Source organism: Protopterus annectens, chromosome 9.part0 (assembly GCF_019279795.1).
Source record: "Protopterus annectens isolate FY-2018-M chromosome 9.part0, PAN1.0, whole genome shotgun sequence".
Classification (NCBI taxonomy): Eukaryota; Metazoa; Chordata; order Ceratodontiformes; family Protopteridae; genus Protopterus; species Protopterus annectens.
Genome location: NC_056743.1, coordinates 1,774,913,856 through 1,774,929,825, shown reverse-complemented (window position 1 = coordinate 1,774,929,825; position 15,970 = coordinate 1,774,913,856). Strand labels below are relative to the sequence as shown.

The 15,970-nt window shown below is 41.2% G+C and overlaps 1 protein-coding gene and 1 pseudogene across 1 annotated transcript in view; both read right to left on the bottom strand.

Moving 5' to 3' along the window:
• The window catches only part of LOC122812252 (TLC domain-containing protein 4-like), a 1,080,923-nt gene that overhangs the window by 947,954 nt on the left and 116,999 nt on the right, over positions 1 to 15,970 (bottom strand). The gene's annotated exons all lie outside the window — the stretch shown is intronic.
• The window catches only part of LOC122810781, an 86,489-nt pseudogene continuing 76,421 nt past the window's right edge, over positions 5,903 to 15,970 (bottom strand).

Here is a 15,970-nt window from a genome sequence, read left to right as displayed (position 1 = left end):
CTATGAAACCAGCACTGGCAAAAAACACACAAATACACGAAAACATACTCGGACGCTCTAAATAAAAATCTGCAAAAGCAACAGAGATCTCCAAAACAGACATCCAAGCAACCTCCGTCCCCTCAACACAAACCATGAAACACATACTTCACAAAACCAGTGTGTGACGCAATCACAGCCCTTAAGGCACAATAACATACCCAACACACTAGTAACAGGTGACTCTATAGTGAGGCACACTGACGTCCCACTCACTATGCTGAACAAGGAGAAGGTTACTATTAGCTGCCTGTCGGGTGCCAGGATCCACCGCAAAACACAAGCACTCAGATCACTCCAGAACAAGTACAAATATGACTCTGTCATTGTCCATGTTGGTGTGAATGACCTGAGCTGTACCATCCTGGGCTGTACATGAAAAAAGACGTGGAGGAGCTCTCTGATCAAGTAGCCCAGGCCAGTATGACCCTGACCCTGAGTAGCATACTGCCCTCTCCAAGAATGATACCACGGTATAAAAGAAAATTATCACTTTCAACAATTGGCTAGGCATCTGGTGTCATTCAAAGGGGATCCAGTGTCTGTCAGCCTGGGATGACATGTTCAACAAGCCACGCTGCTTCGCTAGAGATGGCTTGCACCTGTCACCCTGAGGCTTTCAAATACTAGCCAAGGCTCTTGCCACCCCCATAGTGCCTTTTTTAGGCAAGGCTCAAAAGACAAACCCACCGCCATAGATAGCACAAGTAACAAAAAACTGAGGGTAATGCTACTCAATGCCAGAAGTCTAAACCTCAAAATGCATGCACTCGAGGCATTCCTCAGTATGGAGAAAATCGATATATGTGCAGTAACAGAAACCTGGTTTAAGGATCCAGAGAGCACCCCAGCACTACCAGGCTACAACTCATACCATACATTTCGGCCACAAAACCCGGACTGAAAAACAAAAGGCGGGGGCGTACCCATATTCATCAAGGATACTCACACCTCCAGATTAGTGGCACAGCACGATGCTTCAGAGATCATCCACGTGCAACTAACAATGGGCAAAACTGCAATTCAAATTGTAGCTTGCTACAGATCACCCACCATGTCCCAGGACCCCCATTCTGCATTTCCGGAAACACTGGGAAACATAAAGGTCCTACCAAACACCCTGATATTGGGCTATTTCACTTACCCAAACATTAACTGGGAGAACTACTCAAGTACTAACTCCCTTGCTCAACATTTCCTAGAATTTATAAACTCAAATGCCCTGGATCAACTGGTCAACATCCCCACTAGAGGTGATAACATATTGGACCTTGTCATCACCAACATGGGCGACTGGTGTTCCACACCGGAGGTCAACCCCTCGCTGGTTAGATCTGACCATAAACTAATCACTCTGGATATCCACATTCTGCCCCCACCCCTGGTCAAAGAAACTACTGTGAAAAACTTTTCAAAAGCAAACTTCACATTACTTAAGACCGAGGTAGAAAGTTTCAAAGCCCCCATGCCAAAGGATAATGCTGTCCAAGCTGCAAAATTGTTTACTAATGCACTCTACAGGCACCTAAAAGAATGCATGGATTGTGCTATCCCAAGCAAAACCAAGACTCACTCCTCCAAGAAAATGAAACCAGTCTGGTGGACCCCTGCCATAAACAAGCTATACAATAGAAGGAGGAAACTAGTACAGAAAAGCATAAAATCCCAAGAAGGGAAGACATCCCTGATCAGTATCAGCAAGAAACTACGATCCCTCATAAAATCATCCAAGCCTAGCTTCGAAAGAAAAATTGCCAAGGACTCCAAAGATAACCACAAGGCATTCTTTAGCTATGTGAAGAATCTAAGTGTCAATTCTCAGATCTGCTCGGAGTTGGTACAGAATGGCACAAAATACACTGAACCGACCGATATCGCCAACATACTAGCAGACAGGTTCAGTGCAAACTTCACCCCCCTCTCACCCCCAAAAGGGCCCATAACCATACCAGAAGAATGTAGTGCCCCTGAAATCACAGATACTTAGGTTAAAACAGCCCTCTCCAAAGCCAAAAACACAGCATCAATGGGACCGGACGGTGTCCCAGGCTGTGTCCTACATGAGCTCAGAGATGAACTAACCCCTCACCTAAGCACACTGTTCAAACTCAGCCTCTCCACAGGCTACGTGCCCATAAAGTGGCGCACAGCAATGGTTATTCTGCTCCACAAAGGTGGAGCCACAACAGACCCCAGGAACTGTCGCCCTATAAGCCTGACTAGCTTGGTCTGCAAGGCTATGGAGTGCATCATCATGGATCTCATAAACAGGGACATTGGGAACCTCCAAACACTGGACCCTACCCAGTTCAGCTTTGTTAAGGGCAGATCATGCCTCCTAAACCTGGTGGACTTCTTTGAGACAATTACCAAAGCTATAGACGAGGGAAAGGTGGTCCACACAGCCTACCTAGACCTCGCAAAGGCCTTCGACACCATTCCCCATTCAGGTATTATAGACAAGCTCACCAGCCTGAACATAAACCCCTATGTCACGAGATGGGTTGCTAACTGGCTCACGGACAGAACCCATATGGTAAGAGTTGCAGGAGCTAGGTCTGACTCTAAACTGGTTACAAGTGGCGGTCCCCAGGGCTCAGTCCTAGGAACCCTCCTGTTCGGCATATACTTCTCAGAGGTACAGGCAAGCACAGAAGGATTATGGCTGACCAAGTTCACAGACAACTGCAAATGAGGGGCTATAATTGACTCTCCAGTGGACACAGACATCCTCCAAAAGGGTCTCACTGAGACAGATACCTGGTGTCAAAACCATGGCCTCAAACTAAATGCCAAAAAGTGCATAGTCATCCCCTTTGGAAAAAACAAAGTACCCACAAACTACCACATAGGTGGTAGCCCCCTAAATACGAAAGATATAATAAGGGATCTGTGGACCCAAGTAGATAGTAACCTCTTGTTTGATAATCACATTGCCAAAGTAGTTAGAAAATTCTTCTATGTAACCCACCTAATCACAAAAGGGTTTGCATCCAGATCAAAAGATGTCATTGTGCTCCAATATGCATTACTCATCAGACCCATCATAGAGTACAACGCCTCATTTGGGATGTACCTTACAAGACACCTGCAACAGCTGGAAAGACCACAGAAGTACCTCACCAAGAGGATCACTGGCCTCAAACAGATGTCCTATGGAGCTCGACTGAAGAAACCCCAGCTGTATTCGGTTGCATACCGCTTACTCAGAGGTGATCTCTGTCTGACATACAAGGCCATGTCCAACCCAGAATTGAAGGACATGCTCCACCTAAAGAAAACCATATCCCCTCGAGCCACACGCTCTAGGGATCTAAACCTCACCACAACAATAAATAGGACGTGCTGGAGGGATAAATTCCTGTCCCAGAGACTTCCCATGCTCTGGAACAAGATTCCAATCTACATTAGGCAGAGCTCCTCGCTAACCCTCTTCAAGAGAAACCTTGACGAGTGAATGGAAAACAGAAAGTTTACCCCAAGGATCACTTCAATGGCTCTGCTGGACAGAGGCACAGGGAACTAATCTAAGGGGGCGGCGAAAGCCAACACAGTCCGGCTAGGCTTATAAATGCCTTCGGGCAGATAGCCTAGTACCTACCTATGAACCTATGTATGCTAATCTCTTTATGTGCCTCCTCGAAAATACGCATATTTATAGAAGTACCTTCTATACGAAATATGTTATGGGGTACACTTTAGGTTTATTGACGATCTTATTTTCATTTGTAAGGGAGGCCAGAACGAGGTACAACAATTTATGGAATATTTAGCTAAAAATAAGTTTGCCATGAGATTTGATGGTTTACAGAAAGGTATTAAGGTTACTTATCTGTACATCACTGTTGGAAGGTATGAGTGATGGAAAGATAAAAAACAAAATATTCAGGAAGTTTGGTCATCAGAATCTAATGTTACATGCCTCCAGCTGTCACCCTGAGCACACTTTGGTGTCTATCCCTTATGGAGAACTACTAAGGATTAGTAGATTGTGTAGTGACAAACAGGAATGTGAAGTGGAGGTACAGAAGGCAGTTACTATGTTTTTGGACAGGAGATATGATGAGCATCTAATAAGAGATAGTTATGAGAAGGTTAAGAGCAGAAAGGATAGTTTTAATAGGTGCAGTAGCAAGAATAGTCAAGGATCTTACAAGCTGAATTCAGATAAAACCTTTTTTTTTTGTTTCCAAGTACACTCTGTTCTCTGTGAAATTGGAAAATTAATGAAAAACTACTGGAATGTAGTGAAAAGAGAGGTTACATCCTTAAGAGATATTAAAGTTAGTTTTTCTTACCAGAGGGGGTGAAGTCTCGGAGACTTCTTAGTACATGGGGTTTGTAGAAGACCACTTGAACAAATAATAGAGCAGATCAGTGTGAGATGTACCTTGCCCTGTTGGGGCTGCTCCATTTGTAAATATGTGGTAGGGACTTTCCCAAGCATAAATGGCAAGAAATTCCAAGTACAATGGTCCTACTCATGTAACAGCGTAGGAATAATTTACAGTTTAAGATGCCCCTATGGTAGACATTATATTGGTGAAAGCAAAAGAAGTTTAGTAGACAGGATTAAGGAACACATGAGAGATGTTAAAAATACTAAATTTACAAGCGCAGTAGCTGAACATTTAAAAAAATGTTATGAAGCAGATCTTAATGGTCTACAAGTAACAGTTCTTGAGCAAATTAAGACAAGTTTTCTGTGTGAAGATAGTATAAAGTATTATTTGAGAAAAAAAGAGATTATTTTTATATTAAAATATAATGGGTCTATATTAGAACATCGAAGTTTTAAAATATCGAATGTTCTAATATCGACCCCAAAACAGCGAACTCTGAAAATGGCAAAGCTGCAGAACACCAAATGTTTTCCTAGGGAAAGAATTCAGTTGGCTGTTTCTGTGGCTTCGCTATTTTCAGCACTGTGGTGGAAAGTTACGGATCGGGTTCAGGTAAGTGTGCGATTGTGCGGAAGTTAGGGTTAAGGCACGGGTTAGGTGAGTTAGTGTTAGGGCGAGGGTTAGGTGAGTTAGTGTTAGGGCGCGGGTGAGGTGAGTGTGCAGTAGTGACAGACTTTAGGGTTAGGGCGGGGTAGGTGAGTCAGGGTTAGGGCACAGGTCAGGTGAGTGTGCGATAGTGACGGACGTTAGGGTTTGGGTTAAGGTAAGTGGATAGATAGTAGTGTATGTACAGTTTAGTGTAGGGTTAGATGTAGGATTTTAGGTGTATGTGTATGGATTGCTGTTTTTTTTTGGTGTGCTTGTGTTGTGTGTGTGTTTTCCGGAACAGCAAATTTTTTCCCAGGGAAAACATTTGCTGTTCTGAGCTTTCGATGATATCATATTTCGAGATTCCAGGTTTGAGCTTATGGTGTTCGATGTTTTGGAATTTCGATAATATGATACAGACCCAAATATAATACACTCCATCCAAGAGGTATGAATAGGGAGTGTAATTGGAAAAGTTTTTTATGAGAACTCTTTAAATAATTAATTGTTTAATTGTTTTTTAATTGTATAATTGTTTACGTAGAGGGATTACTCTGTAAAGGCTATTTGTTAGCCGAGGTGCTAGGAGAATTTATTCTTTGTATGAATAAAACAGAATATTGCTTTTTAGCATCTTGATTCCTGGTCTTTTGGTTGTGGATTCCAGTTTCTTGTTTGTTGGTGGATGAATAATATTCTCTAGCTAATGTTCATTACAGAAAAAAACACATCTGGTTACAACAATTAGAAACATCAAATATTTTATCAATATTTCATTTCAAATGCATTTGTCACAAGCAATGGAAACATCATGTGGCAAATACAAAGCCTAAACAATGATAACTTAGTAATTTTACAGCTCAGAGCAAGTATTAACTAATCCTCACAGCATGATGCTCAGTGTCGGTAGTGACAGTCTTCAATTTTTCTTCGCACCACCGATTTTCTTTACATACATGTGCTTCTTCTTCTTCAGTAAAGTCATTTTTTTTCTGTTGAAAATCTTCCATATCTCTTTTGGAGTTTTGCTTTTAATCATATTTGCAATTGTTTTGCATGTTACACCAAGAAGGCTGTTAATAACCAAATAGTTTACAGCCAGAATTAGTTCAAATGGAGCTCCCTGTTTTTCTTTAAGAAAATCCTGGTCCCAAACAGGTATGTACTCTGTTCTGTTCTCTTTATTTCCATCATCTTCAAGAGGTGGAGGATCATCCTTATGATGGGTGCACCAAAGAATTTGCTTTTTAAAAACAGCAGCATTGACATTAGGGAGTGCAACAGGATCATCATCATCATCATCAACATCATCTTCGTTGTCTTTTTCTGAATCTTCCAACATACTCTTGATTGTTATAGACTATTTTGCAATTTCAGCATCAACTTAAAAAAATTTTGTGTCAGAGCGCTAATAGCAAAATAAACAAAAATACACTTATCACTAAAGAGTATCAGTGTCCTCATTGACTTTGAACCATTTAGTGTACATTTGATTTATTTTTTCTTCTTCTAGTGAGTTAATTACCTTCCTGCTGTTCAGGATTGAATGAGTTAAAAGTGATTCCCTCTCTAATAACTGCAATCTGGTTTGTTTCTTGTTGGTCAGCTATGTGACTCTTCTCGGCTTATTTTTCTACTTAAGTTACATTTCTAATGGAATTACTAATTTTTTATCTTTGAAGATATTGTCTATAAGTAAATTAACCAGGACTTAATATTTCTTAAAATAATAGCAAATGCCAACTTCTGTTTTCAATTTTTTTTGCTTTCTTCACCATGAAAACTATTCCTAGTTTGCGATTTAGGAAGCCACCATAATGGAAATACATAGGCCATTCCATCTTTCCCTCTACTAATATTATTTCAAGTTTCCAGCAAACATTCTGAAAACTACATAGTTATTTTTCACATTCTCTTGATGCTACCAGGCGTATGAAGACAAAAACTCAACTTAATGAGTAGACAACATTGTTCATATAGAATGACTCAGTTATTTATTTACTTACATACTTTTTGTTGGCCAGGTTAGTCCTTCAAGTATTGCCCATTTTTGAAGGAGATCTGAGGTGGTATTTATTAGAAGCTGAATGTCTCAAAGATACTACACAGAGCTCTTCATTCAATTGGCATGTACTGGTCCACATAAAATAATCCTTCCATGCTAATCCCAAGGTTTACCATTAATACTGATTTCAGAATTGCTTTTACCATGTCTAAAGTCCTATTGAGACAAATGTAGGACAGTTATGTGCCCTCTGCCACAGTATTAATGACTGATGCCCCTTCTGGCTATGACAAGTGATTGATTAGCTAATCTAAACTCCCTATTTTTTCCTTGGGTACTAAGCCAAGAGTGGCACTCTCAAGTTTACAATTGGATGGGCTATAAAAGGTTCACTCTCCTTCCCCAAGTCCAATTCCTCTGCAGGCTTCTTCCTCGCTATGCTAGCCCTGACCCGGCTGTAAACAAAGTTCTTACACCCAAAGGCCTCATTTGCCTCTTAAATGGAATGTAAACCCCACTGTAAATGCTCCCTCCCAGCAGCTAACCACATGCCACTGTAGGTACCTAGTGAGCCATGGCACAGTAATTTTATTTGAAACAGATCTAAGAGTTCACACACCCTGACTCTACTGCCTTACCCTGGCAGTCTAGCCACAGCTTTGATACATGAATTAAATGTGTTTGCCCTGTCAACAAGCAAAACATTTGTGGCAGTACAAGGAATGATCATTAAAAACAGAACCATTTATTAAACAGGAGGCAGTGAAAACTGACTTTGTTTTCTTACACTGAGTTTTACCCTCATGGCATTTCATTTTTCTTGATGTCCCCTGCTTAAATGAAAAAAAAAACACAGTTGGCACAGTGGATGCCACCACTTCAGTCCATTGTCAATAGCAGTGATACAGCTAGCATGGTCCACAGTACTAAAGGGTCTGTGTAATTTCCCTGACTAAATTCATCATATTTCAGCCACCTCCTCCCTCTTCATCATGAAACCTGCATCAGCAAGATATACCTTCTAGTCCAGAGGTACTGAATTCTGGTCAATCATACTCCCTGCATGCACACAGAACCCAACAAATAAATTATTCCATTTCTGTTAAATTAAAGCTTCTTTCTTCTGCACTAGGTTCGTATTTCTTGTGTTTTCTTTCTATTTCTCCTCATCTTGCTATCTGTGGTTTCATTGTTTCTGTAAAGAGTATAGCCAACTGTTATATTATTTATATTATTTTATTTATTCTACTTTCATTTGTTTGCCAGATGGAGCATCTTCAGGTTCAGTCTAAGCTAATACAGAACCGAAGTAACAGAGCATGTATTGAGAACAATGAAAAAAAGAACTTTCTTTTTATACACATGGAATACAAATATAAATGGACATTAAGACATGAGTTTATATATGATATGTGTAACATTTACATCAGTTCCAGGCAAACTGCATAAAGGGGGGCTGCAGATAAGGTAGGAAAAGACAATAAGAGTTTATAGCAGCTGTTGAAAGATATGAGGGCAGAGATTTGTTTTCTTCCTGGTGTTCCATCTACCACCTCATTCTTGTAATCTTTGGCCTCTTGGTCCAGAAACCCAGCTCCTGATGTTGCTTCACTGTGACCCTGTTACTGCACTTTCATCTTATTCAACTTAGTTAATTTTTCCTCTCCATTTTGACTTATTTTCTTTTTTTACGTTTGGCTGAGACAGACTCTCTTGATGTCCTCTTCTGGGTAACAATGCTCAGTACTCCAGATCTCCTTCTTGTTATCTGTTATCCTCCATTTGTTATTTCTAATGTATTATTTCTCATTTGTTAACCAGGAAAGTGGGTTGGTCCATGGATTCTCTTCAGCCATGGCAAATGCCACAAGACCAAGGATAAATACAATCTATATGACTGAAATCATCAGGACTTAGCAACTTGCCAACAAAAACTGTTCTCAGGCTCTAACTCTTTCCTTTACCTATAATGCTCTGTGTTGATTGCTTCTCCAGATCTCTTCGGCCACTCATTGGGCTTGCAGCAAAGAAATTACTTTAGTCTCAATAATGGTGTTTTATCTGAAAAAAAAGTATTTTAACGTAAAGTTTTCATTCTCTTCCAGAACAGTTAAAAAAATCATTTTATAATGTCTTCAGTCTCAGGTCAGATCAAACCTTGTATGCATTTTTTTCTACACAAAAGTTATTTCTGTGTCCCTACAAGGTCTCAGTATTTTTGCCACACATTTTCACTTCATTACTTTGATTAGGACTTATTTTTATGTAGTTCTCCAGGTCAAAGCTATTAAATACTTGTGGCGTAGTGTTTGTGCCACGGTTACACTTTTCTATTAGACTTTTCAGTAACCTTACTGTTATTTGCTTAGTGTTTTTGTACTTTTGAATGGATTGCTTTACTGTTGTAGTCATTAATAATAAAACATTAAGGATTCGGAATATGATTCTAATTATGACCCAAAACCAGTATGTACCAGTATGCAGTTTGCCTTGAAGTAGCTGATTTAAAACAAGACTGTGATATTTATAAAGTATTTGAAAAAATAACTGTTATCAACAGGAAAAGACAAATTGATACTTAAGGATCTAACATCCAGAAAAGGCTCAGACATTGGAAAGGAAGCTTCTTCTTTGGCTGTTTCTCAAGGGTTAGTATTCCTGGGATCTAAATATGCTGTCTCTGCTAAAACAAGATAATAAGGTGGGAGGTTGGCATAATGGTTAAAGTGTTTACCTTACAGATACAAGGTACAGGGTTTGATTCTAACATGGGGTAATTGGCTAGGCTTAAAATGGCCTACAGGGCAGTAAGCCTAGTACTAATCTATGACTCTATAACTCTATGATAAGAGCAAGGACAAAGACCAGTCTCATAAATTCATAAATGTAAAGAGGATGTGGAGAAATTCAACTCTTTTTGGAGATATCACCCCAACTTTTCAAATAGAGAGAGACTGGATAATAAGGGAATCCATAGTTCTAAGAGGAGCATTTTCAGATTGCCAGTTATTGTAGTACAGGATAAACCTCCAGTATGTTTAAGACAAGACTTGTTGTCTGAAGCTGAATCTGGCTGCTACATGCAATGCAGACCACAGTCCATCATGTTTTCTGATTCTTTCAGTGCCATCCATACTCGCTCTGCTGTAGCTGATTTAGAATACGAGAAGATAATGAAAAGTGCATATTGAGATGGTCTGATCCCTTCCCATCTAGTGCCAAGACAGATGGGGTGCTTCTTTTTTGCCCTCCTTTACTGCTGTCTTACTGATCTCTTGTCTTTTCACCAATATCAATGAGACTGTTAAGCACCTTGCAAGTGCATAGATCCATATTGGCAAAAACACAGACATCAAGGGTTGTCCCATTTTTTTTTACACTGATGCCACCAACATTGGGGGTATCAGTGATGGTGCTGTCAGTACTAGCTGCCCTACTGACCCTTGACATCAGAGACAAGATGTTGAGCCTGGTTTCAGTGCTGATACCCTTGGTGCCATTCTGGATTTCTGATGCCTTGGCTTTTAAAGCTTCAGTCCCCAAACCCTAAGTGCCATTCTCAGACCCAATGGCCTTTACAGGGTTGATGTCCTTGGTTGACTAATCTGTACCAAGTTCATCCATGCAGATGGCAACAGTTCTAGTCAGTGTCAATCTTGGATACTCCACTTCCATGCCATCAACACTGACTTCAACAACAGCTTTCATGTTAGCACTGAAGGTGGTTCTGCATATGCTGCTCTTATCATCTTGAGATTGGAATCAAAATGCTCTGAATATGAGACCATCATCCCCCTGCTCCTTCACATCCATAGTTTCCTCAACAGTTGACAGAGGACCTGACACTCACCAACAAGATCACTTTGGACTGTCTAGTTGCAGTTCTTCTACCTCCTCAAAATCCACCCCACCAAGGATGAAAAAGACACATATGTGTAAGAGGAAACACACTGAATCCCTAATCAAGTCCCAATATCTGACACAGATAGTGGAGATGGAGAGTTTTCACCTGCCTCCAGATGGCCCCAAGTTTGGAGAGTTTGTAGAGAGGATGAGAAAAAAAAAAAGGAGGGATGGCCTACTGACTGCAGGAGATGTTCTGGTATTCCTCACCATTCTCTTGGGTGGTTATACCTACCAATAAAACAGTCACTTCTGTCCAAAGTGAGGCTTGGAGAGAGCCTGTTGTTGTGACAACAGTCTCGAGCAGATCAAAAAATGTTTATCTGGCTTTCCAGGGGTTGAAACTGAGTTTGCAGCGGTCCTCAAAAAAAGAGTCCTACTTTACATGCCCTGCTATCCATCCTCCTAATAAGGAGTCCAGGATAGTGGATTATTTATTTTTTATTTATTTAACATTTGTTTACCAGGAAAGTCCGACTTGGAACAAAGTCAATTTTCAGCACAGGCCCAGGGAGAAACGCTCCAGACGCATGTCTTTCTAATGTGGGAGGAAACCAGAGTACCCAGAGGAAACCCACACAAATGCAGGGAGGATATGTAGACTCCGCACAGAAGGTACTCCAGCTGAAAATCGAACCAGAGAACCTCTTGCTGGGAGACAACAATGCTACTGCTGCACCACTGCACCATCCAGACATCACTTCCTACACCCTCTATGTTTTTATTTATTTTTTTCATTCCAACACTAAACTATGTGTTCCATATGTTGTGATTCTAGTTGGGAGCTTACAGATAAGAGCTAAGTTTCTGCAAAAGTTGCTGAATAATAAACTCAGAACTAAACTGCATTCACAAGTGGCAAATTTTTCATCCATGTGTAATCCCACAATGAATCCTACTCAGTTCCATGGATAGTGCAGTGAGGTGAGTAGATACAGGTGTAGTTATCCTTTACAGTGTTTGACTGTGCCTGACTTTGCAGATCTCCACTGAGGCATTTTTCTTAGCTCCTCTTTAAATATACCCCCTCTGTTTAGACTTGATAAGGAGAAGATTAAGCGTACTGACAAAGAAGAGAAAGCCCTTAATGTTGTTCAAGTTCCAAACCCATAATCACCATTTTCCAAGAGGAACAGATGTCCACATCATTTACATTACCAGTGCAACCAACAGTAAAAAAAATAAATCAGAGATCTGGGAGGAATCAAAAAAGTCATTTTAACGTCCAGGATGGATGTCACTCCAATGGAAAAACATTCTTAAGAAAGCCAGGGATATCACTCTCTTGTTTTGGGAGGACAGCAGTCTGATCCCTAGGAACTGGATGAGCTGTCCCATTCTGGAGGCAGCTGGGATGCAAGTGATCCACCACTAATTTGCATGGATGGCTATCATGCAGAACAAGTAGATTCAACCAATAATATACAGAGGCTGCATTAATCCCCTTCCACACCATACCCAGCCAACACTTTCTTCCAGATTTCCCACCATGTCAAAAAAGAGCAGTGAGAAAAGAGTTTTTAAACCTCACTGAATAAAAACAAAAAAACATAAAAATATGTTTCACCAGACCAGAGATGAGCTTTGTGTTACTCCATACTCCACATTCTTTTTAGTTTTTTTTGTTTTAGTAAGAAAATAAAGGCCTCTGGCTGATATTGAACTGCAGTGGCCTAACTGAATTTGTCTCCAAAAGTTCCAGATTGTCAGAGTGCAGTCCATCCTTCCTTGTCTGTAAGTAGAAGATGGGATGTGCTCTTTGGACTGCTAAGATGCCTGTCTTCAAATCAAAATTATGATAGAAACATAATGTCTGAGTGCTAGAGAACTGTCTAAGCATCCAGGTGTCTTATGGTCATATATATTTAAGAAAGAGTACTGCATATAACATATGAGGTGGGAACATCTTTTTTACCATATGCTACTATGCTGTACTTTTTGCATAGCTTGAGACCATTTTCAGCACACCATGTATGTGAATATTCCAGCCATTTTTGGAGCAGTTTACTATCAGTGGATGAGCAGATAAAAAGTGCCCAACTTGTGGTCTGCAGCAAACTTGGTCAATTATACTTTATGGCTACTGGCTTTGATGTCTGCAAAATAAATGGCAAACAGGAGCGGGCCCATTGCTGATCTCAGTGGTACCCTGCCAGTTACCATTTTATGCTCAGAGAAGATACTGGTACTCTCACTACTTAGGCTCTTTCTGACAACCAAAATGCAATGCAGTGGGCAACATAGATATTTACATTAAGGTTGCCTAACTTTGGAATAATATCAGCATGTGGAATAATCTCAACAGCTTTAGCCAGGTTGTGATAAGAAGATGTGCACAGACAGACCACTGTCCACAACCTCTGTGACCTTTTCAGCTTCTGTGACCTTTTTAGTGAAGTTTGCTAGGTTCAGGAGACAGAACTTGCTCTTTACAAAACCAAATTAAGTGGGTTCTAGATCAGTTAAGTTGCTTATATCTGCATAAATGAGTTCTGCTGTAATACATACCATGGTTTTGCATACAAGAATGGTGAGGCTGATGGGCCCATAATTAGTTGAGTCTTTAGAGGAACCACTCTTGTGTAGAGGAGTCACAGTGGCTGCTGTCAAGGAATCAGGGACAAATCCTGTGACTAGGCTGAGGTTAAAAAGTTTAAGTACAGCCTTAGTGTGTACCTTGGCACTGATGAGAATGCAACCAGGTATGTCATCAGGTTCCACTAAACATAGCCTATGACAAGCATTCTAAGCCTTGCTTCTAGCTGATTACAGGGGAAATTAAAATTACAGGGATAATGATTGCAACAATGTAGGCAAGTGGGGTAAAATTAGAACTACATTTGATGGCTAATATACTGGGTACATCTTTGAGACTGGAATATATGACATTATTATGATTAAGCTCAGTGGATTGTTGAGCATTATTCCTTAATTTCCTGGCATAAATGAAGAAAGGTCCGGGCCTGTGAAAAATACGGCCCAGACCGCAGAATCCTTTATAAACGCATTCTATGAACACCTTCAGGAATGCATGGATCATGCAATCCCAAAGAAAACCAAGACCCAATCCTCCAAAGGCAGGCATCCTGTCTGGTGGACCCCAGCCATAAACAAACTATACAATAGAAGGAGGAAGCTACTACATGATAGAGCAAAATCCCAAAAAGGGAAGGCATCTCTGATCAGTATTAGCAAAAAACTACGGGCACTCATAAAATCATCTAAGGCCAGCTTTGAGAGAAAAACTGCACATGACACTAAGGATAATCACAAGGCTTTCTTTAGTTATGTTAGGAACCTGGGTGGGAATTCCCAGATATGCTCAGAATTAGTCCAAAATGGCAAAAAATACACCGAACCCACAGACATTACCAACATCCTAGCTGACAGCTTCAGCGCAAACTTCTCCTCCCCTCCCCACCAAAAGGACAAATATTTATTCCAGCAGAGTGCTGCCCCCCCCCCCCCGACATCTCAGATGCTCAGGTAAGAGCCACCCTTTCCAAAGCAAAAAAACACAGCATCAATGGGTCCAGACTTTGTCCCGGGCTGCGTCCTACATGAACTTCAAGAAGAGCTAAACCCAAACATAAAACTACTGTTCAATCTCAGCCTTACTACAGGATATGTACCCAAAGAGTGGCGTACAGCAACAGTGGTCCCTCTCCACAAAGGTGGTGCCTCAACGGATCCTGGAAACTATCACCCCATAAGCCTGACTAGCTTGGTCTGCAAAGCTATGGTAAGGATCATCATGGACCTCATAAATAAAGATATTGGGGACCTACAGAAACTGGATCCTACCCAGTTCGGCTTTGTTAAGGGCAGATCCTGCCTCTTAAACCTGGTCGAGTTCTTTGAAACAGTCACCAAGGCCATTGACGAGGGAAAGGTGGTCCACACAGCCTACCTGGACCTCGCAAAAGCCTTCAATACAATACCCCACTCTGGCATTATAGATAAGCTCACCAGCTTAAATATAAACCCCTATGTCACTAGATGGGTTGCAAACTGGCTCAAGGACAGAACCCACATGGTTAGAATTGCTGGAGCCATGTCAGACTCCAAACCAGTTACTTGTGGCATCCCACAAGGCTCAGTCCTAGGACCTCTCTTGTTTGGTATATATTTCTCAGAGGCACAGGCCAACACGGAAGGACTGTGGCTGACCAAGTTTGCTGATGACTGCAAACTAGGCGCCATAATCAACTCTCCAGCCAACACAAGCATCCTATAAAAGGGCCTCATAGAAACAGACATCTGGTGCCAGAGCCTTGGCCTCAAGCTAAACGCCAAAAAGTGTATAATCATCCCCTTTGGCAAAAACAAAGTGCCCACAAATTACCACATAGGTGGTAATCCATTACGTACGAAGAAGTAATTAGGGACCTGGGGACCCAAGTTGATAGCATTCTCTCATTTGAAAACCACGTGGCCAAAGTGGTTAGAAAAACATTTTATATAGCCCACCTAATCATGAAGGGATTCACATCTAGATCAGGGGAGGTCATCATGCCTCTTTACTCATCCCTCATCAGGCCCATAATTGAGAACAATGCCCCTTTTGGGATGTACCTCACCAGACACCTGCAGCAACTGGAAAGACCCCAAGAGTACCTCACCAAGAGGAGCAAAGGGCTCAAAACAGATGCCATATGCTGCCCGGTTAAAGAAACTCCAGCTCTACTCAGTGGCATACCGCCTGCTCAGAGGTGATCTGTGCCTGACGTATAAAGCCATGTCCAACCCAGAATTAATGGACATACTGCACCTCAGAAAATCTAAATCCCGTCGAGCTACGCGCTCAAGAGACTTGAACCTCAGCACTGAAATAAATAGGACATGCTGGAGGGACAGATTCATAACCCAGAGGCTCCCTTCACTCTGGAATAAAATCCCAATCCAGGTTAGGCAGAGTCCCTCATTGACTCTCTTCAAGAGGAATCTTGATGAGTGGATGGGAGATCGTAGGTTTACCCCGGGTATCACTTCTGTGTCACTGTTAGACAGAGGCACAGTATACTAACCTCAA